At 35.4% G+C, this 25,162-nt stretch overlaps 1 long non-coding RNA gene across 1 annotated transcript in view; it reads left to right on the top strand.

Moving 5' to 3' along the window:
- The window catches only part of LOC134789397 (uncharacterized), a 309,984-nt gene that overhangs the window by 50,775 nt on the left and 234,047 nt on the right, over positions 1-25,162 (top strand). The gene's annotated exons all lie outside the window — the stretch shown is intronic.

Genomic DNA, 25,162 nt, shown 5'->3' with positions numbered 1-25,162 from the left:
CAACAAACGTGAGTTTTGACCAAAGTTAAGCAACGTCGGGAGTGGTCAGTACTTGGATGGGTGACAGTTTTTTTTTTTGTTTTTTGTTTTTTTTTTTTTTTTATGGTACGGAACCCTTCGTGCGCGAGTCCGACTCGCACTTGCCCGATTTTTTATTTAATTTTAAACTAATTACATTAATATCAGATCCTGAACATCAGAATTCATCACCAAATATTTATCTAACGCATATGCACAAATCTTGTTTCAATTAAATGATCTTATTTAATTAAATATATATATTATAGGACAATTTTACACAGATCGACCTAGTCCCACGGTAAGCTAATAAGGCTTGTGTTGTGGGTATTAGGCGATGAAATGGGCAAGTAATCTTCTTTAAACAGCCGAATTTAATCATTTTATTGGATTTTAAACGGTATAATCGGCACATTTTCCTTGTTTTTGAAAATACCGGGATCCCGGTATTGCATTAAAAAATACCGGTATTGAAAAATATGTTTAAACAGACGGGATCCCGGTATTTCGGGATCCCGGGATCCCGGTATTGGAAGCCCTAGCTCCCATACAACAAACGTGATTTTTGACCAAAGTTAAGCAACGTCGGGCGTGGTCAGTACTTGGATGGGTGACCGTTTTTTATTTGCATTTTTTTCCGTTTTTTTTTTCATTATGGTACGGAACCCTTCGTGCGCGAGTCCGACTCGCACTTGTTTTATTATTTGTTCTGCTAATGAAATAATTACGGGCCGGGAAGAGGATAATTACATTAATTAGCTAACGGTGGCGCGTGCCTCACTTCATATTCCATTATTAAAAGTAAGTTTTCTGTTATTATTATACTTACTTTTTATAGTTAGTTTGTAATTGTAATTTATTTTATTCGTATGGCATTTACAGAGTCGCTAATTATCAATTACAATATTTACAATACGATATCTAAATTCTTCACCCAGCGTGTAGGGAATGCAATCTCGATCTCGCAATTTCAAGATCTCGCGAGATCTCGCACGAATTTTCGAGATTCAATCTCGTTGACAGGAAATCTCGATTTTAGCAATCTCGGTCGAGATCTTGATTAATATTTTCGAGATTGAAAGATTGATCCGTGTGAATTACTTTGTTTTGAGAAATCTTTTTGACCTTATGTTCGTGTTGTTCAGGCAGTGCTATTGTATGCGGCCGGCTTTAGCTGACGATAAAACCACTGTGGCGCGCTCTGTGCGGAAAAATCGGACGACCTTAACGTACCCAGTCACAATTATTTATGATTTTTTCTTGCTTACCCTACATTTTTTTGTAAGTTGCTGACTGCTTTTCAAAAATATCAACTGAGCATGTAAAAGTAGTTAATACCACCATACCATAATTACATGCAAATCATAGCAACATGCATATTATTTGTTTTTTTTTTTTTTAATAAAAGTAGTTTTTTATTAAATGTTGATTAATTTGTTGATCTTCAAAATAAAACATGACGTACTCTAAATAAGTAGTAGGTATATACGAAATTCTTAGAGATTTTTGATTAAAATAACACATTTTATTACTTTGTCAAATCTCGATCTCGTCGAGATTAATCTCGATCTCGAAAGTGTGACGGTCGAGATCTCGAAACACCCTATCTCGATTCAGATTTTTCGTGCGAGATCTCGAATCGCCAATCTTGGTGCGAGATTGCATTCCCTAGCAGCGTGTGCATTAGGCGAATGAAGGTCTAGAGCCTCTCCGACTTTCCGTTTCGGGCAACTATGTATAATGTGGTGTATAGTCTGTACTGGGGCCCCGCAGTCGCATGCTAGTGAGTCTCGCCAACCACACTTAAACAGGTAGTCCGCACAGCGTCCATGTTCGGTACGGAGTCTGTTTAGTTGGCACCATTCCTTCCTAGATGCTGAAAAGCCATACGGCTTTTTGGTAGGATCGTAGGCATTTAGGCTGGGATTTGGCAGGTTGGATTGCCACTCATCTTTCCAAGCGTCTTTTATATTGAAGCCACCTTGCGTCAGGTTTTGAGCGGTTTGATAGGGCGGATGTCGAGACTTCAGACGATGCTGTGGTGGGTTAAGGAATTCCTGGTGGATCGGCAGTTTCGGGTCGCTGTGAATTTTGTTCGCTTCTTTTACCAGTGCCAATTGTCGTCTAAGATGAGGTGGTGGGATGTGGCTTAGGGTTGGGAGCCATTGTACGGGTGTGGATTTGATCGTGCCTGATATACATCGCATAGTATTACGCAGTTGCACGTCAACTTTCTCTGTGTGTGCGCTATTGAGGCAGACTGGTGCGCAGTATTCACCAGCAGAATAGACTAAGCTCAGCCCAGTTGTACGAAGAAAACGTCCGCTTTTGCTCCCCAAGTCGTGCCAGTTAATTTGTGGAGTATGTTGTTTCGGGTCCCAAGTTTTTTGCTCAGCTTTTGAAGGTGGGGACCGAAAGTAAGTGAGCGGTCCAGCGTAACATGTCTATGTAATTGTAATTGTAATAACTTCATATTATACAAGTTGATTTATTCTTCTCAAATGAAAAAAAAAATGTTTTGTAAACAGAAAATACCTACGTTTAGGTAAGTTTACTCGTTTTTATTTTAAACAACAACTTGAAAAGATTGTTTGGTCAATTTAAGAGATAGCAGAGTATTCAAATTGCTTCTATTCAAAACTCTTGTTTTTAATTATAAACTTAATTTGCTTATGATAAATCTATGGAAATTTCCTACCTCGTACCGCAACCCTCTGAAGCTCTAAGGGTAGAGTAATTACTTCTTTTCTTTGTAATAAAAACGGATTAAACTTTGCTTAGGGAAGCCCATTCATTTTGTTTACTATTCAGAACGACTTGTATTAACAAAAAACTAATTTACATTTGGTGTTTGGGATGTGGGTATCTTATCTAACTTTTTAATTGAATTGCCCGTTTTTTTTAAAACACAGATTGCGTAGAATAAACTTACCTAATGCCAGATTTTTTTTTATCGTAGATGAATGCTTGAATATACATTGTATTACCGGTATGCGGGCATTTATTAAAACTGATAATAATATGATCCATTAGCAGTTCCTTGCGTGTATTAGCAAATCATAATTATGTAAATTAACTGTTCAATTAAATTTCCGAAATCCGCACACGCAATGTAGTGGTCTAAGAGCTAGGCTACGGAAAAAGGTTTTATAGAGCAACGAAATTCCTCTAGTTAGTGTGCCATACTATCATTATTAATTAATCCGGGCGCCTGGCAGCTGTTCAGCGGTGGTTGTGACAGTGGTTGGGCAACAAAGGGGTTGTTAGAACAATTGTAGGTGTGCAATTTATAGAGGGGCCCGAAAACGGGACCTTATAGTAATAAGGTCCCGTTTTCACCCTTTGGGGAACGAAACACGATAAAATTTGACCCAGTAAATGAGATGACTTGGTACTTTTTCGCGCATCTTGGACGTCACCTGTCACTACTTTTCCCCCAATTAAAACGCCTGGCAATGTTATATTCGAATTAAATACATAATTAGCTATTATATCACACCAAACTCAGAGCTCTATAAATTGTACACCTTCAATTTATTTGACACCTCTCACATCCACCGCTGAACAGCTGCCAGGCGCCCGAATTAATTAATAATTATAGGAAGACACACTAACTAGAGGGATTTCGTTGCTCTGTAAATTGCAAATCTATTTCCGTAGCTAGCTCTCCGTCTATCGGCTCGGCCACGACATCGAGCGACTTGCGTCGGCGGCAGCGATAACCATAGGTTGGAGCGTGACACAGCGATCGGACCTTTCGCTCCAACCTATGGTTATCGCTGCCGCCGACGCAAGTCGCTCGATGTCGTGGCCGAGCCGTACCTATAGTGGGTGTACTGCGTAATTATTGTCGTTGCTCATATCGCTATTATCGCTAACGCACACAAGGCACAAGGCATGTCGTGGTACGGGGGTAAAAAACTGAGACAACTATCACATGCGTCCTTATCATTGCGTTCATGTATGGAGGTTTTAATTTATTATTTTTTTGCAAACTTTGACATGACAATTTCAAAAGTCGTCAACACGTCGGGTTGTCAAAACAAACCACAAAATTAGCAAAACTGGTATTAGATTTTCTTTAGAATGGGTTACGATGCTCGAGAGTTGTTGATACATGTGGAACTGCAGCTCAAGGCTTAAGGCTTTATCGGAAACACTTCCCAAATTGTTTGAAACTGATTATTCATTAGCTTCAGCTACTTTCAACATAAGTACATATTAAACAACAACATACATAAACTCTCTGCCAGAATAAGAAAATCCATTTATATTTTCAAAAAGCTACGTAACTCTGCCGATGATTCTATACTTAAAATGGTTTACACCGCGCTCTGTCAGTCTGTGTTTAGCTATTGCAACACAGTTTGGGGAAGTGCAGCAAAGACTTTTATGCTAGAAATTGAAAGGGCTCAACGTTCTGTTTTAAAAGTGATACTTAAAAAGCCCTTTCTATTTCCAACCATTGATCTCTATGCTCAAGCAAACGTCTTAACCGTACGTCAATTATTTTTAATGAAAATTTCTTTACACACTCACAAATTCTCAAAATGATTACATTGCTATAGTTCTTTAATTAAAAAACGTGTCTTTAACTTACCGATTCCAGAAGTACGTTCCGTTTTTGGTAAACGTTTTGGTGAACGAATCCGAGTAACCACTTACAACGCCATGCTTAAACACTGCAACCTTAAAGACTGCACCATCGTCGAAGCAAAGAAACTCCTATTTAATTTTTTACAATCACTTAACTATGCCGAGACAGAAGATATTTTAGTTAAAATAATTAAGGTTTATTTTTCATGTTTTGCCATAGATATGTATATCTTTTTCTTACTTATAAGTATGTTATAAGTTTTCATTTTAAGTCTATTATATTATATCAAAAACATACCTAAGATATTACTGGACTTGATTGTGTAACTTAGATCTCTTATTTAAACAACTGGTTCCCCGCGATACAGGCGTAGCCTAGTGCGGAGACCCCTGCCATACTCTGTTATGTGTTCTTTTGATAATAAATTTATTCTTATTCTTATTCTTATATATTTATGAATTTCGTTACATAAAGCAAACTTATTGACATTAAAAGTAACTGGTCTACTGGTCTAAAATAGCCAAAAAATTACCATTCCCCCCCTCTTTATCTTCGAAACTACTGGGTCTAAAAATTAAAAAAAATACACATAATAATAGTTCTTTGCCTATAGATGGCAGGAAAACCTATTAGAAATGTGCAGTCAAGCGTGAGTCGGACTTATGTACGGAACCCTAGAAACGCGAGTCCGACTTGCACTTGGCCGGTTTTTTTTTATGTAAATGTTATTCAACGCAATTAACACAGTCGCTTGTTTACGTTCGTCGCTATTTAAATATATACTTATGAGTATCGAGTACCTAGGTACTCATATCCTGTCAAGAGCTCAGCTACAATGACAATGACTGTTGTATAAATACACGTGGATTTCATTTCCGCTCTATTTGCCCGCAGCTGTCCCCGTTCTGAAGTCAGAAGTCATGCTGGGAGTTAATAACGGGAACACAGATAAATGCTCGCTTAATTTCTGTCGCCGCTGAACGTTGCGCATTGATATCAATTATCAGAAAGCTTGTACAGAGCGAATGTTCGTTTAGATGTAAGGTTCCATAAAGCCGCTAATCCGGGTCCGAACGAGCAACAATTTGTCCGAACGGTTATGTTATTGCGGTCGGTAAGCCGAGGCCGGCCGGTGGCTGGGATCGCACCATGATTTTTCTAGCAAAGTTGCTTGGGACTTACAATTTAGTGAAACTTTTGTCAATTAATTTGTGTTATTATATTTGAATTACTGGATTATAAATATTTGAAAACATATTTTCTGTAAATATGGAGCAGAATACTTCTGCAAGCCAGTAAAAACGGGATATGCTGCCATATTGTGTTATCCTATCCGATACAAACATCCGCTTATTCCTAATAAGCTAATACGTAAGCTAATCCGCTAATGGGCGAGATGGTCAAAATGATTTCCACTGACGCTCTTAAATAATGTTTCTGAGCTTACATCATTCTGAAAATCTCACCGACTTTGCGACTTCTGGTTTTGACTTTCATTCTAAGCAAATGGTCTCTGAATAAATGTTTTATATTATTAAAAACAAAATCTAAGCATATTACTCTACATGTTTTATACATGGATAGATGTAAGTTCTTATATTCTAGTAAAACATTCTATGTGGTTATATTGAAAACGTAGACTGCAGTTAGGTAAGACCAGATGCTTTACCTGTTAAAGTTTAATAATAGTACATTACGATACAAGTGCGAAAAATAGGAATTTCGCAACGAGTGGCGATAAACTCGAGACGAGTTACGAATCACCTATACGCACATGTATCGTACAAAGTTTTACAGTACATATGGCCCTTTAAATTTTCGACATAGTTACGTAGGTAATGTCATAATGTGCCAATTATCGCACTAGTGCTAGTGCGGTAAAGTAGCACCATATGTACTGTAAAAGTCAATAACTTAATAAACGATAAATCGTAATTCTATAGAGATCTCTAAAATGGCGGACTACTAAAAGCACATTAATTCCTAGTAAAGGTTTCAATTAATTGAACCAGCCAACCCTGTCAATGCCAGCCTCAATAACAGTGGACTCAATTTGTCCAAACTGTTATTGCATGGGACGGCAACCTTTTGCCGACACTTTTATACACAATCGCCTATAACTGACAGGCCAGGCGTCTAACTCCCCAGAATGGACGCTTGATTAAGACACTGGTGTCACTTTACTTCGCAATTACATTTGACAAGAGGCCACAGCAATCTCTTTTATTGTTAATAAGATATAAATCTTCTTGATTGGGGTCATGTGTCTACCCTTACAGCTTCAGGATTAGAAAAGATCACGAAATATTGATACTTACTTTTTATCTTCGCGACGACGTAAGTAAACAATAAGGAACATTGTATATTTTATATCTATAGAATATCCTTTTTCAATAAATGGGATAAGAATTGCAAATGGATTCTCAGCTTTTTGTTTTTCACTATATATATAGCATCTCATAGGTTGACATCTAATCTAATGCGAAGTTAAGGATAGTATGGGTTTTTCTCAATTGGATCGAAGATTGTAAGAGGGATTGAAGTGAAGGCCGCTGGGGTAGCGGGCCGGCGGGCGGACGGCCGAAGGAAGGCGGCCCACGCACCACGTCCGCTCAGTAATGAGTTGAAAGCGGATACTTGTAGCGCACTCAGCGCGCGCGTGTCCGGTTACCCGCCTAATGTTGCCCGGATAAACAATGACGTCCAGCCTTTTAGCGACATTGTGGACCCACTCAACACTCGACGTAAGCCTAAAAACATCTCACATTTTTACTATTTCAGATTCTTTCGGCAAGTAACGTTCACACGTTGCGATCCTTTGCTTAAATATAATGAAACTACACGGGCCATAGACACCTAGCGTTCTTATTTGTTTTTTTTTCTGATGTGAACAGAAGAAAAACTTAGACATGATATGATGCTTTCGACAATAGTGTGGTTTGAATTGAACTGTTGCCCAAATAATGTAATTATAATACGAGTATTATATTAGGTACTATTATACCTATTATGTTATTACAGAACACATATAAAACTAAGTAAAGTGACACATTTGAATATATTATAGACATAGTTGATCTCTCTGCTTTGCCTTAAGGTTGACTGGTAGAGAATGCTTTTGGCATTAAGTCCGCCTTTGTACCATAAGTGTTTCTTTTGTGAAATAAAGTTTAAATAAATAAATAAATAGTTTTACTATAATAAAAAATAGGTATTTTATTACTTATCTTACCTGCTACTTAATACAGTAAAATTTGATGATATCTATAATATACCTACCACGTAGACGTAAATATGAGATGATTAGTATGTTTATGTAGTATGTAAGATCATGAGCATTAAGTGGGTATGCGAAACCCCCTAGTCAAATGTAGAGTGACGGACCATCAACACGGCTCCATTAACAAAGTGGCGCGGGCGGGGGGACGGGCGGCCTCTCCGAAGGTTTGATATGCCATTAGTTCATTACTAGTCTTACGTGCCTGTCATGAGCTATACCTGACTAGTTATAGGCGAGCGTCAAAGTGCTGCGACGGATTAGGTCTCTAGCTCAGCATTTCCCAAACTATGAGTGAGCCCTGACGACATTCCGACCGATTGTGCGATCTGAGCGTTACCAATAATATTTTATGCCCCCTTTTTAAGACGGCTAGGTCCCGAATTTGGCACTGTTAGATGGGTCGGAACTCGGAACACAGTTAACTTTGGGAACCACTGCTCTAGCATGTAACAGCGTTTTAACCGCCTGAACCGGATGTCATAAAGTTACAGGTTATGACGACAATGGCAGAGGAACATCAATGATTTCTCCAAAACGATTAATTTTGCTGAATATATATGGGGGTCAAATCGATTTCTTCGTTTGATCTGCACAGAACGCGACACTCTGTAGGTAGGTTTACTATGTACATTGTACGTATAATTACGGGGGCCGAAGTTATAGAACGCTGTCTGCGTTTTATAACGTTTACCTTGCTAAGGTAAGTACCCCTATTAACGAGGGGGTTAAGCAACTTTTACAAAGACAGCCAAAAATGAAGCATAATCAGGCTCTGTATGAACAAAGACATATTTTTTTATGATAGTTTGTACATCGAAATTTATATTTCATTCGTTTTTGGACTTGTTTTGGACAGTTATATAGAAAAAAATAATTATTAAACCTGAAACGTCGAAATCGCCTATTACCGTGGTAATTGATCATTGCTACCCAAATACCGCGGATATGGGTTCCTTTTTACGAGGGTAGATAAACCCATCGCATTTTTAGTTCCTTCTTTATATACCTACTTATATTTATTTGACAATAGTAATTAAATAAATAGTAGGTATTATATTTAATCAGATTTCCAATCATAAGATTCAATTAATATTTATTTTAGGTTTTTCTATAAGGAAAAATAAGAGGATTTTTAGTAAAACATAATTATGAAAGTGAATTCCTTTGAGTCTACTTACACCTACTAACTACACTTAGATAATTAATATATTATGTGGTCGTATCAAACATACATGCTGTATACAAGTATCTACATAAAACAACATAAAATAAATAAATATAATGGGACATCTTACACAGATCGACATAGCCCCAATCTATGCAAAGCTTCTACTATGGATATTAGGCGACGATATACATACTTATATAGATAAATACAAATTTATAAAATAAAAATAATAATTCAGCCTATATACGTTGGTGCTGGGCATACTTGTATGACCTACGTAGAAAACACCCATGACTTAGGAACAAATATCTGTGTTCCTCACACAAATAAATGCCCATCAACATCAAATTGATACAATGATACAAGATATGTGAAATCAAATATTAAAAGTAATTTATATTGGATGTACTGCATCTTTTATTAATAACACATAATCCAGACATAATTTTAAATTAATTAAAAACTAAACTTACATATAAATATAAACTAAATATGTAGGTATATTATATAATAAACAACCTACTGAAATCCGTCTCGGGCTGCCCCCGACGCAAAGGTGCCCATCACGCTCGCTGCGTTGCCGCGTTGGATTACGATTGTATGTTGGTGTATTATATGTACTAATTAAAATAATACAATAGGTTTTATAATAATTATATTAGGAACCTATTTATTTCCTACCAAAGTTGTAGGTGGTTCGGTATTGGGTGCCCATACATCTTATTACCGAGTGATGTCTTTTGTAACCATCGCTAAACGGTTTAATTCACATTATTGTAAAACTCATTTACGAGTAATGAAAATATATAAAAATCGCGTATATTTTGAATACAATCAAAACGGAAGATACTAAATATTACGAAACATTTTATAAAACAGACTTGACAGCCATGCTTTTGTTTTTATATCAACATTTAAACAAGATTCTCATATAATGGTTTCTAAGGAAACCTCCAGTTAAGTGCTTAAAACTGTAGTCAAAATTAAGAGTTCTTGAATAGATTTCATACCACGTTAATAGCTCTTTAGCTTTATAGATGGTTAAATATTTCAATAACATCAAGAGTTAAGGAAATATGTATTTATATATGAATATATAACCCTTCGAACTTAAAATACCGTTTCCGCTATTACCGAGGTATACCTCGAAATTAGGAACCACACCAGAAAATTGAACCCAACACCGAGGTTTTTAATTTCCTGTTTTTTACTATTGGCAAGCAAATATTTACAAATTGAGTATTTGGGAACCATAAATATCATAATTAAGAATTGATATAAAATTTTAGTCTTTCTATAATATTCATCATTACTATGAAAATCACAAAAAAAAATACGCGTTTGCTTACTTGAGGTGTTGCGCGTTAGTATGGAGCATTCAAATCCTGCGCCCCCGATGAGTTAGTTTACGCTTTTCGAATTGTTTACTTTGTGTTTCTTTACTAATGCTATACTTATTCGACAGTCAATAGAGAAGGCTTTGTTTGTGTGTACTTCAATTTTAAAAATGTTAATAGACTTTCTTATAAAACGCCTTTTTGTACATACCGCGGTAATCAGTGCCGATTTTAATGGGCTCGTTAATAGGGGTACTTACCTTAGTTGGAATCAGCTGCCAGCGCTCGATCACTTGATTATCGCTCGTTCGGCACATCAGCAGCAACGCCCGAGCGTTGGCCGACAAACGGTATCCGTTAAAATTGTGGATGGATGGAAGGATGTCAAAAAGTAAGCTGCTAAATAATATATCATTTTATATTTTGTACCTAACTAACTATTTACATAGCATGTGTCACATGCACTAATAATAATTCTACTTTACCGTGGATATCCATGTTTTACCGTCTCTATAAAGCAGAAGACCTAAAATGTATGGGATTGGAGTCAGTCGCTTTTAAATTATCGTGGACGCTGACGTCTACAATATGCCTTTCCACGGTAAAGTGAAAAAGCGCCCATTTGACATAGCGTGCTTCACAGACATACAATACCATACAGCTCAGTCTCACTCTTATTTCGTTTTATTCTTATATGTAGAAACACACTCATGAATACAGAGTAATTGAAGTGATGGAAAGTCCGGCGACAAATCACACACAAAGTGCACAACGAATCGGTCAGGGGGTAAGGCGGGTGGCCGGGGGGGTGTCCATTATCCCGAGGTGAGGGCATCGCAGCAAAGACGTTAGTCCGGCTCTCTGCATCGGCGACTTTATGACGTTATCTCTAACAGGTTCCGAGATGGGGTTGCTCCAAAGTGGCGAAAGCACGGGATCCGTTGTGCCTGATAATTGCCCCTAATGGAAAAGTCTAGTCTTTGTGCGAAGTGCATTCCAAGTTTCGCTTCTGCCAGATATAAGTTATTACTTAAGCCTTTATGCGGACAACTGACTTAATGGGAATACACTTAGATAAATGCACTCTATTTGCGTCTCGTTTCCTATAAATAAGTACCAACTTTAGAGTTGTTTTCTCAACTCTTGTTCGCAGTTACATACATATACTTCATAGGCACGATGGTAAGCTTACGTTTAAAGTCGTTTAAAAAAAAATGGTTGTCTGTAGTGTAAAGTCGGTTTACGGACGATAATTTTGCGTGATAACGTCATAAGAAAACATTACCATTACATTACGTAACGTTAATTTACCATGGAGATCTGTCCACAACGTTACCATGGAGATCTGTCCACAACCTGACACTTTTTCGTGTATGCTACCGATGTTCATCGATTTATAAGACGTTATCACGTCAAAAAAAATTGTATTTACTGAATACTAATAGTAGTTCGCCCTGAACTGAGAACTCGCGGTGCGCCAAAAAGATCAATTGAATCCAGTGCTACTTAGTCGTCAAAGGATCAATAACCGCGTGCGATTTATTGAAAGATCTGTGGAGCCCTTAATTGATAAATTTAAGTCACCATAGAGATTAAAATAAACTGTATCTGTGGTAAGCCGTAATCTTTCTTGTCAAATGTCAAATTAATATTATTTTTATTTTATTTCGTTTTTATCGTGCTAATTAATTATTTTATAATCTTAAATTTAAAAACAATATTATAAATGTGTAAACCGAGCACTTTCATTTGATACCAAGCTCGACCATACTTTCATGCAATTAAAATGACCAGAATAGCAAGACCCCTCACAAATAGCTTTTTAGCATTTTAAGCTCTTCTAGCTCAATAACCTCTTGATCGAGCCAGCTCAAAATTTAATGACTAAAATATAATGCCCTCAACTACTTATACGTTCACCCAATTTCATTTAAATTAGAAAAAATTAACTTAAGTTATTGTGTATAAAACTATCCTACTGATAGTTCAGCTTAAAAACATCGAAATGCCGGGACTTGCCCCTAGCCAGCCGTGTGTTCTAAGTTGAATGTAAGAACTTCACTTCGCTTCGCTCGCTCGTTCGATTATTACCTACTCCTATTGTCAAAACTCTTTCGTGAATATGTGCGAAGCGTACTTGAAATATGTGAATCTTAGAACACTTTAATAGCTTACAGAATTAACGTAACTGTATAAGTGGGTACGTTTTATTAAAAGTAAACCTAAAGACCTATTGGGGGGTTATTGTTCGGAAAAACATGGTTCGGAGTCGAGGGCAAAGTAGTTATTAACACATTTACAGCAATTGCTGTTCAATAAATAGGTAAGGTAAGGTGCGGTAAGACTAACATAGTTTATTTTGCTCGGGGCAAGACTAAAAGTATGAGGATTCCATACAAGTGATAGTCTTACCCCGGTTATAGTCTTATCCCACCTTACTTTAAGCAAAATATTACTTATCTGAAATGAACTCCCTGGTGTTCCATCACGAGAACTTAATCCATCTCACCAAAAAGGCCAAGCTAGCTCGATACGATACTTGAATGCGATGCTTAAGGGGCCGGTATATGACGTTTTCGATTTAGACCTCACTTTGTAACCATAATTTGTTCAATAAATGTTTAATAATTGCATTAAATTACACGTAAATTTGTTCACGAAGAAACCGTGTACCGACTCTTCATGCCATTGTATTTTTAATTTGCTGTTATTCTCTACAAATCGACACTAAAAGTATCAAAAAATCAAAATATGGAGTTCCGTTTGAGACGGAAGCAAAACAATTTTGTCTTTGACAGTAATTGAATTATTGTATGATTCTGAAAGCTAGATAATCCAGCTACCAATTTATTATCGATTTATATTTTTACTCACAAAGACAACACAGAAATTCAATCTCAAATGTAAACTTTCGAACAATTTCCATACATTGACGACATCACTCAAAATTCTTCTTCAAGTCAGATGCCCGTTGGGGCTACACCGGAGCACACGTATACTTCTTCAAATGAAAATGACAGCTTGATTTTCTTGCTTTTGACAATTATATTGACATTAAATCATATACGCACACGAGAAAGTATACCAGTAGATAAATTGTATTTCAAAAAATAGGGTACATTAATATCAGCTCGCGTCTCATTTAAATTTGATTTGCTGTTATAATGGTTGAAAACCGCAGTAAACTATCTTAAAACAATACGATTACAGTCGAATTTAAGTATTATGTTCCTTCAAAACTCGCTTAAAATGAAAAAAGTTTAAAAACTCATCTTTACTGATTGGGATCAATTTTTATTATGCTGGTATCATTTTGCGTCAGTTTAAAAACGTATTTGACTTCTGTACGTCAATGAATTTTGATGACAATTGTAATCTTGTATTATATTATAGAACTTTTATCTTAAAATAATGCCTATTAACAGGAAGAGTTATGTAATTCGTATAAGTAATACCTGAAAGTCTTGTACCTAGATCTGTTATACCATGGATTGCGACGAATAAATGATAATGATTATGCGGTTCGTTCCGTCTATATGTATAATGCGTGTACGTGCTGTTCTCTGAAAATCTTCAAGAAAAAATAACGGCTAGACCAGCACTAAGTACTAGCGAGTTTTTGCGGCTTTGGAGACCGAGATGAAGCTTACAGGCCAATAGCGCTCTAGTTATTGTTATGTATACCTATGTATCGAATGTTTTATAAATTACCTATAAAAAGCAATGTTTTATTTCGATTAGGTCTACATTTTGTGCATATTGCATATCTGAAGTATTTTCGTACTAAACTTGAAACTTTCGTTGAAACTAAATAAAATAATTATTCCAAATGTACAGTCGCCTGCAATTTATGTTACACAACGAAGGCCGCAAAAATATCTGACACGATCTTATTTGTAGAACCATAAGACCATGTCACATATTTTTGCGGCCTTCGAAGAGTAGTTACCGTCATTATCACCAACTTTGCCCGCTTATTTTTAAAACGAATTTCTCAAAAAACATCACATCATATGACTTTTTTTGCTCAGCACGTCCATTGTGATCAAACGCATCAGTTTATTTGAAAAAAAAAATATTTTTTATCGTGTTTTTACTAATTTTTTTGCGTTTTAGAGGGCGGGCAAAGATATCCGGGGTTTTCGCCAACATTGCCCACGTCAATTTGGTATTCAAATACAGCTCGTATGATGATGATGTCTAAGGATCACTTAAAGGTTTTGGGCAATCCTACCATTCCCTGTTAATAACTTAGCGATAAGTGTAAAAACTTTAAAATTAATTTGCTGGGCAGTGTTGCCTACCCGTTTTTGCCCATTTCCAAATAAGGCTCGCCTAAGCATTTTACAAAGGCTAGGATTGTCACTTTTGAGAAAATCTGTTACAATAGTTTAATGGCCAAAAATATGATTTTTGTTATGTTTTTCATTCGTTAACGGGATAAAACATCTAAATAAAGGATAATAAGACAAATTAAATACAGTATATATTTATAAATTTATTTTAGTGTACAAACATAACCTTCTTTTACTTGCGAAGTTGGGTAAATTAGATGAAAGTGACAACCCTAATCCATTTTTGGTGGTGGGCAATGTTGGTATAGATGCCAAATTACCGGATTACTTTGCCCACCGCTAAAACTTTTGTGTATTTAGGCCTTTTTAGTTTAAATCTCAATAGACATAATCTATGCTTCATGTGTTATAACTCAAACCCGGACATATTTGTCAAAGGGTTCTCAAATTTCTACTTGCATTCATTATTTATCAATTTTTTGCCCGCCGAAATATACCCTATATTAGACAATTCGCTCAAACTCTAAATTCCCAAGTCAAGTTATGCACAAGTTTGGTATATAGTTTTGTGAGAAATATAACCTATTTTCTACTAAAAATAGCAGGGTGGCCTTAACTATTATAATTTTTTCTACATTAACGAATTTGTTTAAAATTGTCGTTTTGGGCAAAGTTTCCCTGGAGGCAAAGTTGGCGCTAATGACGTAACATATTATTGCAAGTGACTGTACATAAATGTTTTAATTTATCGCCACTCGTTTCGATTTTCTAATTTTTGCACTTGCACACAGGCGGATTTTCCTAAATTTCTGGCCAAAACTAATGGATTGAATTAAAAGTTAGAAACGCTTTAGGAATCAAATAAAAACATATTTAAATTAAACTACAGCTTTATTTAAGGTCGATTCACTGTTTCTATATTTTGTTTATTGGTTTTTTTTTCTTACATGTCCAATAAATACTTTAGTTCTTTTGGATAATCATTTATTTTTGAATCCTTCTTGTAATGTTTTCGTGAAATATCTGTTATGTAAGAATCAGATGATACAAGAAGGTTATTAAACACATCCTCTACATTTTGGATCAGACTAATTTTTTTGCGTTTTAGAGGGCGGGCAAAGATATCCGGGGTTTTCGCCAACATTGCCCACGTCAATTTGGTATTCAAATACAGCTCGTATGATGATGATGTCTAAGGATCACTTAAAGGTTTTGGGCAATCCTACCATTCCCTGTTAATAACTTAGCGATAAGTGTAAAAACTTTAAAATAAATTTGCTGGGCAGTGTTGCCTACCCGTTTTTGCCCATTTCCAAATAAGGCTCGCCTAAGCATTTTACAAAGGCTAGGATTGTCACTTTTGAGAAAATCTGTTACAATAGTTTAATGGCCAAAAATATGATTTTTGTTATGTTTTTCATTCGTTAACGGGATAAAACATCTAAATAAAGGATAATAAGACAAATTAAATACAGTATATATTTATAAATTTATTTTAGTGTACAAACATAACCTTCTTTTACTTGCGAAGTTGGGTAAATTAGATGAAAGTGACAACCCTAATCCATTTTTGGTGGTGGGCAATGTTGGTATAGATGCCAAATTACCGGATTACTTTGCCCACCGCTAAAACTTTTGTGTATTTAGGCCTTTTTAGTTTAAATCTCAATAGACATAATCTATGCTTCATGTGTTATAACTCAAACCCGGACATATTTGTCAAAGGGTTCTCAAATTTCTACTTGCATTCATTATTTATCAATTTTTTGCCCGCCGAAATATACCCTATATTAGACAATTCGCTCAAACTCTAAATTCCCAAGTCAAGTTATGCACAAGTTTGGTATATAGTTTTGTCAGAAATATAACCTATTTTCTACTAAAAATAGCAGGGTGGCCTTAACTATTATAATTTTTTCTACATTAACGAATTTGTTTAAAATTGTCGTTTTGGGCAAAGTTTCCCTGGAGGCAAAGTTGGCGCTAATGACGTAACATATTATTGCAAGTGACTGTACATAAATGTTTCGGTGGTTTTGAGATTATTTTTCAGGTTAGTTTACTAACAATCAAGTTATGCAGATACCGATTAGCAAAGGTCTCCGTTTCAGCTTGGGCAAAAATGCTTTTGTATGTTCTCCTTTGCAGATCACATTTCTCAACTGATTCTCGTGAAAATTTGTAAGCAGGTTCGATAGAACTATTCTGTTTCGCTTTATCCGCCAAAATGGAATTGCCACCCTGCTGAAACTTTATTTATTTAAATTCCTATTGAATGGATTTTGCACCTTATGAAAAACCGTATAGAGTAGTAAATAACATTTTACATCTGACTTAATGACATCTTGTTTTATTCGCTTTAATTGTACAAAACGCGTATCTCGACAATGCAATATTAGGTAGTAAAACAGTCAACAATCAAATTAATTAAATAGGTAAGTACGTCACGTGTGACATGAACAGACAAGGAAAGCAAGATTAAATGCATTGTTTCTCTTTCATCTTTCAATGGAACGCTTTTACCCTCAAAGGAGGCTAGTGGTCAATACTAAACTAAAAGTCCAATCTTAAAAAAAACATGATGGGTCACTGACCTGTCCCAGTAAAGTGAGGTAGTGTGCGTGAAGTGCGCTTGTGTGTGAAATGGGGTAAATTGACAGAATCTGAAATTTTACCCACCGCTACCGTCGCCTTAAGAGCGTCATACATATTTAAACACGCATATTTACCGATTGGCGCGGATCAGTGGGGGGTGGGAAGAAGCCGGTCATTCAATGAGATTGCTCCTTGCCACTCTCGAGGTAATGGATCGTACAGAAATGGACTGGATCAAGATGCGGATAGCTATTTCGAAATAGCATGCGCGCATTCTACACGATACTTTTACAAAAATAGCGACTGTTGACTTAATCTCTAGATAAACTATAGGCTATAGCGTTAAAAATATTCGTGGGCAATTGGCTGTCCCTTTCTCCATGGACACAAGGAAAATTTCTCATATGAGACTAGCCGGGAATCAAGTTCTATGAGCCCCGCCACTGCTATATAGACTCATTTAATATTATGTTACACTGGACTTGGAAAACGTTTAGGTACAAGTAAATAAAATTAAAATAATTGATATAATAAACAACTTAATTTCCAATAATCAATAACGGTACCTACTTTCGAATCCCGTTCTCATTTTGGTTGTCATAATTGAAATGTAATTTGTATACATATCCCATAATTCCTTTATTTCTTAGTCACCACGATACACAAATGCTACGGAAACCTATTAACAAGCCTTCTGTCCGGATACCCACCGCAATGTTCGTAGCGAAGTAATGAGTTGAAAGCAGATCCTTGTCGCATGCTCTCATCGTTACGTGCTACTCACTCTGGTATAATATACGAGTAAGTATATGTATTTATCTTTATTATCAATTCCTATCAAATTTACTAGGTGGGTATGTTTTCTTTGATATCGAAACAATTTTAATATTCAACCGGCTATATATAAGGTGGTAATGGTACTCGATACAAGAATGTCTACTAAGAAATGCAACCATAACCAACAACCGAGTAGGTATCGGTTTTCTATCGATGAAAGTCGTACCCAAAACCGAATTTCGGTTAAATACCGACTATGTATTCTTGACTGTAAGTAAATTTTATTATCGATAAACAGGGGTATAAAGATTTTAATTTTTAGGGCCTTGTCTTTTTGGTAAAACGGAACCATTACAGAAAAAACATTGATTGTGTTGCTATTAATAGAAAACTAATAATTTTAATGTGGGAAAGTTACACGTACAAGTATTGACTCCTTTACTATTTACTAATCCTCCTTTAAATCCCTCATTCAACGCTTCGTACGTTCACGTAGGGCCATGTAGGCAAAGTGGTATCTGATCAATCCATTACTGGGCTCTGTCCAGCGGCAGGCTGTTAGGCCCGCAACTTGACAACACACATTTTCCATTTCCCCCCTCGTCCTTCAGATACGCCTCTTCCATAATTCAATCCATTCTGAATCCATTGTGAGATACATGGACTAGTTAGGTAGAGGTACTTTGTTATAATGAATTAATTACAACGTGTTCACGAGGAACCCAATAGATTTTAATAGTTTACATATTCCTGATCTTATTCAAAGACTAATATGCCCTGTAACCTTTTTTGGAATTAGCCTAGTTTCAGAGTTCAAGCCAATTAAATAAAAAACATCTTTTTATTGTTACTTAATACTCTTATATTTTGTGACTCCCGGTTCAAAAGTACTGAAAGACAGATAGACTCATATCATTCTGTGGGATTTCGCCCGCTATATTCTGATTATCTTATGTATAATTTTAACCTGTTTTGAGTACAAGAAAGTGTTTACATACATAGATAAATAGGTACACCCCTATATGTATAAGAGAATATAATCGAAGGCTAATTCAATAAAATAACTCCGAGAGACTACGAAGTCGCTAGTTCATTATCCAAATGGACTACAGCTATTTGATCCACTTATGTGATTGGCTGCAAGCATTATCTCTCCTCCATTGAATTGAAGCCATAAGTCTACCTCGTAACTCTCTCCACTCTACTTACAATGTTTTCTAGAGATTTCGGTGCGATTCTAATTCTAATACCACAAAAATCTACCTAAGTGTCCTTATATCATCATCATCATTAGCCTTATCGTCTATTGCAGACGATTTATGGTACATAACACCGAATAGAAGAGACACCTTTTTTGATGGCTAAAAAGACCGATGCGAGACCGACATGGTCTACCGCAGGCCTGACAAGAGAAGTTTGCGGAAAACGGTACTGAAACGTCCTTTTAAGTGTCACATTAAATATGCATTTTTATATGTTATTTGTATGATGATTATTTATGAAAACTAGAAAATTAGAGTCAGACCTAGCTAACTCAGCAGCGACTTGAGCGAAGTGGCAGAGGGTGGAAGTATTTATGTACCTACATATTTCCTTAAAAATGAAATTGTATACCGGCTGTCCTGTAATACGAATAAAAAATTAAACTGTAGGCTGCACTCCTCAAACTGACCGACATTTGTTAAGCGACATTTCATCAAGTTAACTGAGTAGCATGACAAATATGAACGTTTTCGAGAAAGTATGATGGAAAACAATTATGCACAGTACATGAGGCAATTAGAGGAAATAAAAGTCTACCGGCTCGATTCGGAAAATGGATTAGATTTCTACTAGACTTCAACAAGTTACGATACGGATAATTTAAAGATATTTGTAAGATAGATATGTCAAATTTGACGTTTCCGCGATTCTGGAGGTCCTCTTGAACGATTTCGACAAGTTATGACTTAGATATCCAAGTCACATCTAGTCGATATCTAATGTAGATCTAGTTGATCTCTAAATCGTCTCAAGAGCTTGTGATTATCTCGAAATCCGAATAGGCCTGTACGTCTACTCGTAGAAGAGACACATTCCGCCAGGAAAGCTGTTTTACTGCATGAGGAAATTAATAGTCTAAACTCTCTGTACGGAGCCTATTTATGAAGTACTACACGTACGTGAATATATACAATAGAAATGCACCATTTTGTCATTTTACTTACTTTGACGGTGTCCCGACATTTACGTTCATTTTAACACACAAAAAAATGGCCTCGAGGTTCCTGAGAACATAATTATTGAGCTGAATACGTCTTTTACAGTTTCCAATTTTCCCTCACTGCCCTAATTGTATTGATTGAATTAATTAACCTGTATATTAAAATTATTAGACCATTTGAATATCATATTGCTGCCCCATTTCATGAGATAAATTATACCTGATTTCAGGACTAACTTCAGCGTCTTAAGTAACCGCCAACGCATTTACATTCATTACTCTTGTTGATTCAAAGGAATCGGAATACTTGCTGGAGTCGGCTGATACAAGATAATGGACCAATCTCTTAGCGGGAGAGTCCACCTCGATAACTTATACGAAGAGTGCTGGTCGCGTACCTATTCTCATTGCTTACCGACATTAACGATTCATTGACTGTAAAGTCAGGCGTGGCTCACTCCGCGATTTCGTCGCTTTGCTACAGGTAGCTACAAGTACATTCGTTCCACACCAATTTTGGTGGCTAGCCATAAGCCGCGCGTGGCGCTGTCACCACCTAGCGGCCATACCTGTGCTGATCGTAACAGACGCGTTTTGTTAGAGAGTGAGTCTTCTGTACCTAGTACTTACTATTATTTATTCTGTGGTAAAGTGTAAAGTCATAGAACAGTAACTAAGCTTAGAATAGTTTCCTTATTACTTAATAAATGATAAATATCTAATACTTAATTGTATGGAAGGTATGGTAAGACGTATTAGTATTAATAAGACGAAAGTGGAAGACTCGCGCGAAATCACATTTTCATACAAACGTAGTCCTCATTTTCCTCTCATGATATTAATTAACATAATTAAAAATATTTTGACACAATTTGTTGTATATCAACCTCAGCTATTCCCCTACATTCGATTTTTTCGAATTCTTAATTAAGTATAATAGGGGTTAGAAATCTGTTTTTGCACCTAAGTTTTATAATAAAAAAAAGTCAGATGCAATTAGAGGTACACATTGGACAGGTTAAATACCACACTAGGGCCCCTGAGCTTTTACTTCGCCAGCGCTCTGTAGACCACTGGAATAACTGCTCTGAGTTATTTAGAAGCCCCTGATTTAATAGATGTGTTTCGCCATCCCACATGAATTTAGTTCCATGGTAAACAGGCTATCATAATTCGGGAATTTGCTGATCACGTTAGTATATAACTAACCTGTTTTTATAGATCCGGAACAGTAACTAATGATTCCATAAAAATAATAAGTATAATAAACATGAAATCTCAGATATACAACATAGCCAGTAATGAATTAACTACAAATAGGTGCTTAGTTAAGATATATGTAGAGAACACATGCCAAGTGCGAGTCCGAGTTCTTTGTTTGAAAGTTTTTTTTTACGACGGATTCCCGCTTTATCGTTTTACTTAGCATTTGACATTAGGCAGAGATAGGTATTGTAAGTAAAATATTATTAGATTATTACATTTATTACTGAGCTAAGAATAGTACCTAATATACTTACAGAATGTCCCTAAACCCAACGCCATGACTTACCCCGTTATAGAACAGCTGCTACTTTTTTTGAGATATCGGCAGTTTTATAAGAATCCTGGTTATAAATATTATTTTCACCGCACCAGCTCGGAAAGGATTACTTTGCACTTCAAAAACTGATAGCAAAGTTGCATTTTATTCACATGTGAGGCAAAGTAATCAAATGCAAATTTTGAGTTGTTTTCTTATGTTTGCTGGTATAATTGACTTTTAAATGATGATTTTGGATGATAAATATTTAATAACATTCATTTGGATTTGATTTGGTTTGATTTTGTTTGATATTTTACATTTAATATTTGCTTCGGTTTGGTGTGGTGAAAAATTTTGTGTTTCACTCGGGGGCAAATTTTGTTTAACCCTCTTACTTTGAAACCCTCGCAACGCTCTAGATTCCATTTTTGAACCACTCGCTACGCTCGTGGTTCAATTTTGGAGTATAAATAACTATCGTAAAATGTTGTCGCTTTCTAGAGCCCTTCTCATATACATGTTTAATAAGATCACGTTATAAAAGTTCTGAAAAAAATAATAGTTCGGTTATAATATTGTTTTATATTTTACAGTTTTTCCTTGATTTTTAGTTTTTCGTCAATATTTAATGTTATTCTACAACTTATTTTAAGCAAAGCAATCTCATTTCTTTTATTGAATTTATTTTCTTTTATTTTGGAAGAATTTGATATGTTTTCTGAAAGAGCTACGTATTTGTATGATTTCATCTACAAATATATTTTTTTTAATCATATTTATATAAAGTTATATACTTACTGAGTATAATTGCATGAATTCTATAGTAATTTAAATTGTATTTTTCTTATTTACTCGTAATGCATGTTAATTATAAGATGTAATAATGTTTTGAAAAGATGTGTCCCGCCGAGTTTTTTGCCGGTCCCGTATTGGGATACCCTCCTCCAATTGAGGGGGGATTTAAATCTTCTCGAGGCAGAGGTGTACGGTTGGAGCCGGTAGAGTTTTATTTGACGTTCATAAGCGCATTGTAATATGCCTACTTGAATAAACTATTTTTTATCTTTATCTTTTATCTTTTAAAGTACATATTAACTTTATGAAAACTTTTATAATGTGATCTTATTAAGCATGTATATGAAAAGCGTCCTAGAAAGCGAGAAAATTTTACAATAGTTATTTATACATTTTTTTCCGTTTTCAATAAAGAAGGAATTTCGAGAAAATTTTGTTCATTAACAATTGCCTAACTTGTTGAAAAAATAACTTTAAGTTAAATTTCTACAAGTATTACATGTGTTGACATGTTTTAAATACACCATATTTATTTTTAATTTTCAATGAATATTTAATACCTTTAAAATTATGTTTAATGTTACGTAATCGTTTTTTCACGCCGCGCGCGTTTCTCGAAAATGACCCAGGTAGCATTGCAAGCTGTATATAGGTAAGCTGTATTAAAGTTTATTTGTATACTATAAGCTGTACAGTTAGGCTGTACAAAGGCTGTATAAGCGCTTATACAGCCCTTATAAGTAAAAAAAGGGCCCAAATTATACAGCCTTTGGCGTTATTAGAGCTGTAGAGTAGCTGTATAAGCAATACATAAGCTGCATAATAGCTGCATTACAGCTATATTTCGGTGTAACAAGAAACCTTAACACTACAGATAATCTCTTATAAGTACGATATAAGAATATAAGTTTTAAATGAGTTATAAGAAAGAATTACAAGAGAATAATAATCATTTAAGAAACTAAAATGTCTTAATCTTGTTCATTCGTAATATAGTAATGGCGACAATAAAGTGTTATAGTGGATGGTAAAAGTAAAAGTAAATATTATACAGGACTTGAGTGGAATATTATATTATTGGTAAGTGCGGATTATTATTTATTGTGAACCTGTGTATCTTTTCTGGCAAAATATTTACGCGCCTGCAAAATAACAAAGAGAAACCATAAGGAAAATATCAAAAATCGGTAAAGTTACTGTTTGTTTTTAAGGTTAGAGTATCAAAAATATTTATAAATATTAATTCTAAGGCTAAACAATTTATTTTAGCTGGTAATCATAACACGGCGTTAGTCTGCTAAATATTTGCAAGTATTTCTTTAATTATATTTACAAATACGTTTTTTTTTTATTGTAAAATGGCGACAATTTTTAAACAGCCTACAGGATAGTTGGAGAGCATTATAATCTTAGTAGCTGTGCTGTGTAATAAATGGAGTGTCTTTTACAGCTTTTGTAATTAAAACAGCTTTATAATAGAATATTTGTATTCGTTTGGCTGTATTTCGGTTCTCCGTACATAAGTTATAATTCTCTTTAGAGATCCGTATAACAAATAAAAAACCTGTACTGTAACTGTCATATATTCCTTTAGTTTTATAATACACTTATTTTCAGAAATCATTACACTACTATACTTATACGAGTGTAAAATTACGCCAAAAGATTGTTATAAGCGACTCTATCAGTAATACAGAAAAATGCTGTACTATAGCTGCCATTTATTCATTTGGTTTTATAATACCTTTACAGACAGAAGTTATACAACTGCTATTCTTATAGGAGAGTAAGATTACGCCATAAGAAATAGCTTTAAAACGGGGTTGACAGATACATTTGTACAGCTACAAGTGCCAAGTGATACTACAATACAGCCTGTATACAGCTTTTACGATAAAATTAGCTTGTAGTGTTTCACAACACTTAATGTTTTAAACCGGAGTTGACAGATACTTTTGTACAGCTAAAAGTGCCAAGTGTTACTACAATACAGCCTCTATACAGCTTTTACGATAGAATTAGCTTGTAGTCTCTCACAACACTTTTAGTTTTATAGTAGATTTTTTATATTCTGATAAAGCACCCCATGCTTCCGCAGAATCCTTTATAATGATTTTATACAGCTTGAGCTGTATAATGTCTGTAATACAGCTTAAATCTTTTCTGACACTCTTATACATCCCTTAAATCACTCTAAGTTCTTAATTGGCTGCTATATTGATGTTGCCGACATTTCCATGCTACTTGGGGAGGCGCAGAGGGCTGTGTTCAGCGTTGAATAAAAAGCATAAATAATGGAGATACAGTTCTGCAAGTATGGAATGTTGGATTGGAAATAGCCTCCTCTTTTATAATATTAATTTTGGTTTCTTAAATATTAATACTTTTTGAGATATTTGGGAAATAAAAAATATCTACTTTTTCCCCCTTTTTTTGTTTATAACTTTTGATATTTTTGGTGTGCTAATACACGCTTCGAATACATTTTTCTAGACATCATGACGAATCTAATGAGATATCACACGTATTTAGGAGTAGTATCTCTATTTATCACCGTTTTCAGGATCTCGAA

This window comes from Cydia splendana, chromosome 3 (assembly GCF_910591565.1).
Source record: "Cydia splendana chromosome 3, ilCydSple1.2, whole genome shotgun sequence".
NCBI lineage: Eukaryota > Metazoa > Arthropoda > Insecta > Lepidoptera > Tortricidae > Cydia > Cydia splendana.
Note: the sequence above shows the minus strand (reverse complement) of the source record. Positions and strands in the feature narration are given on the sequence as shown.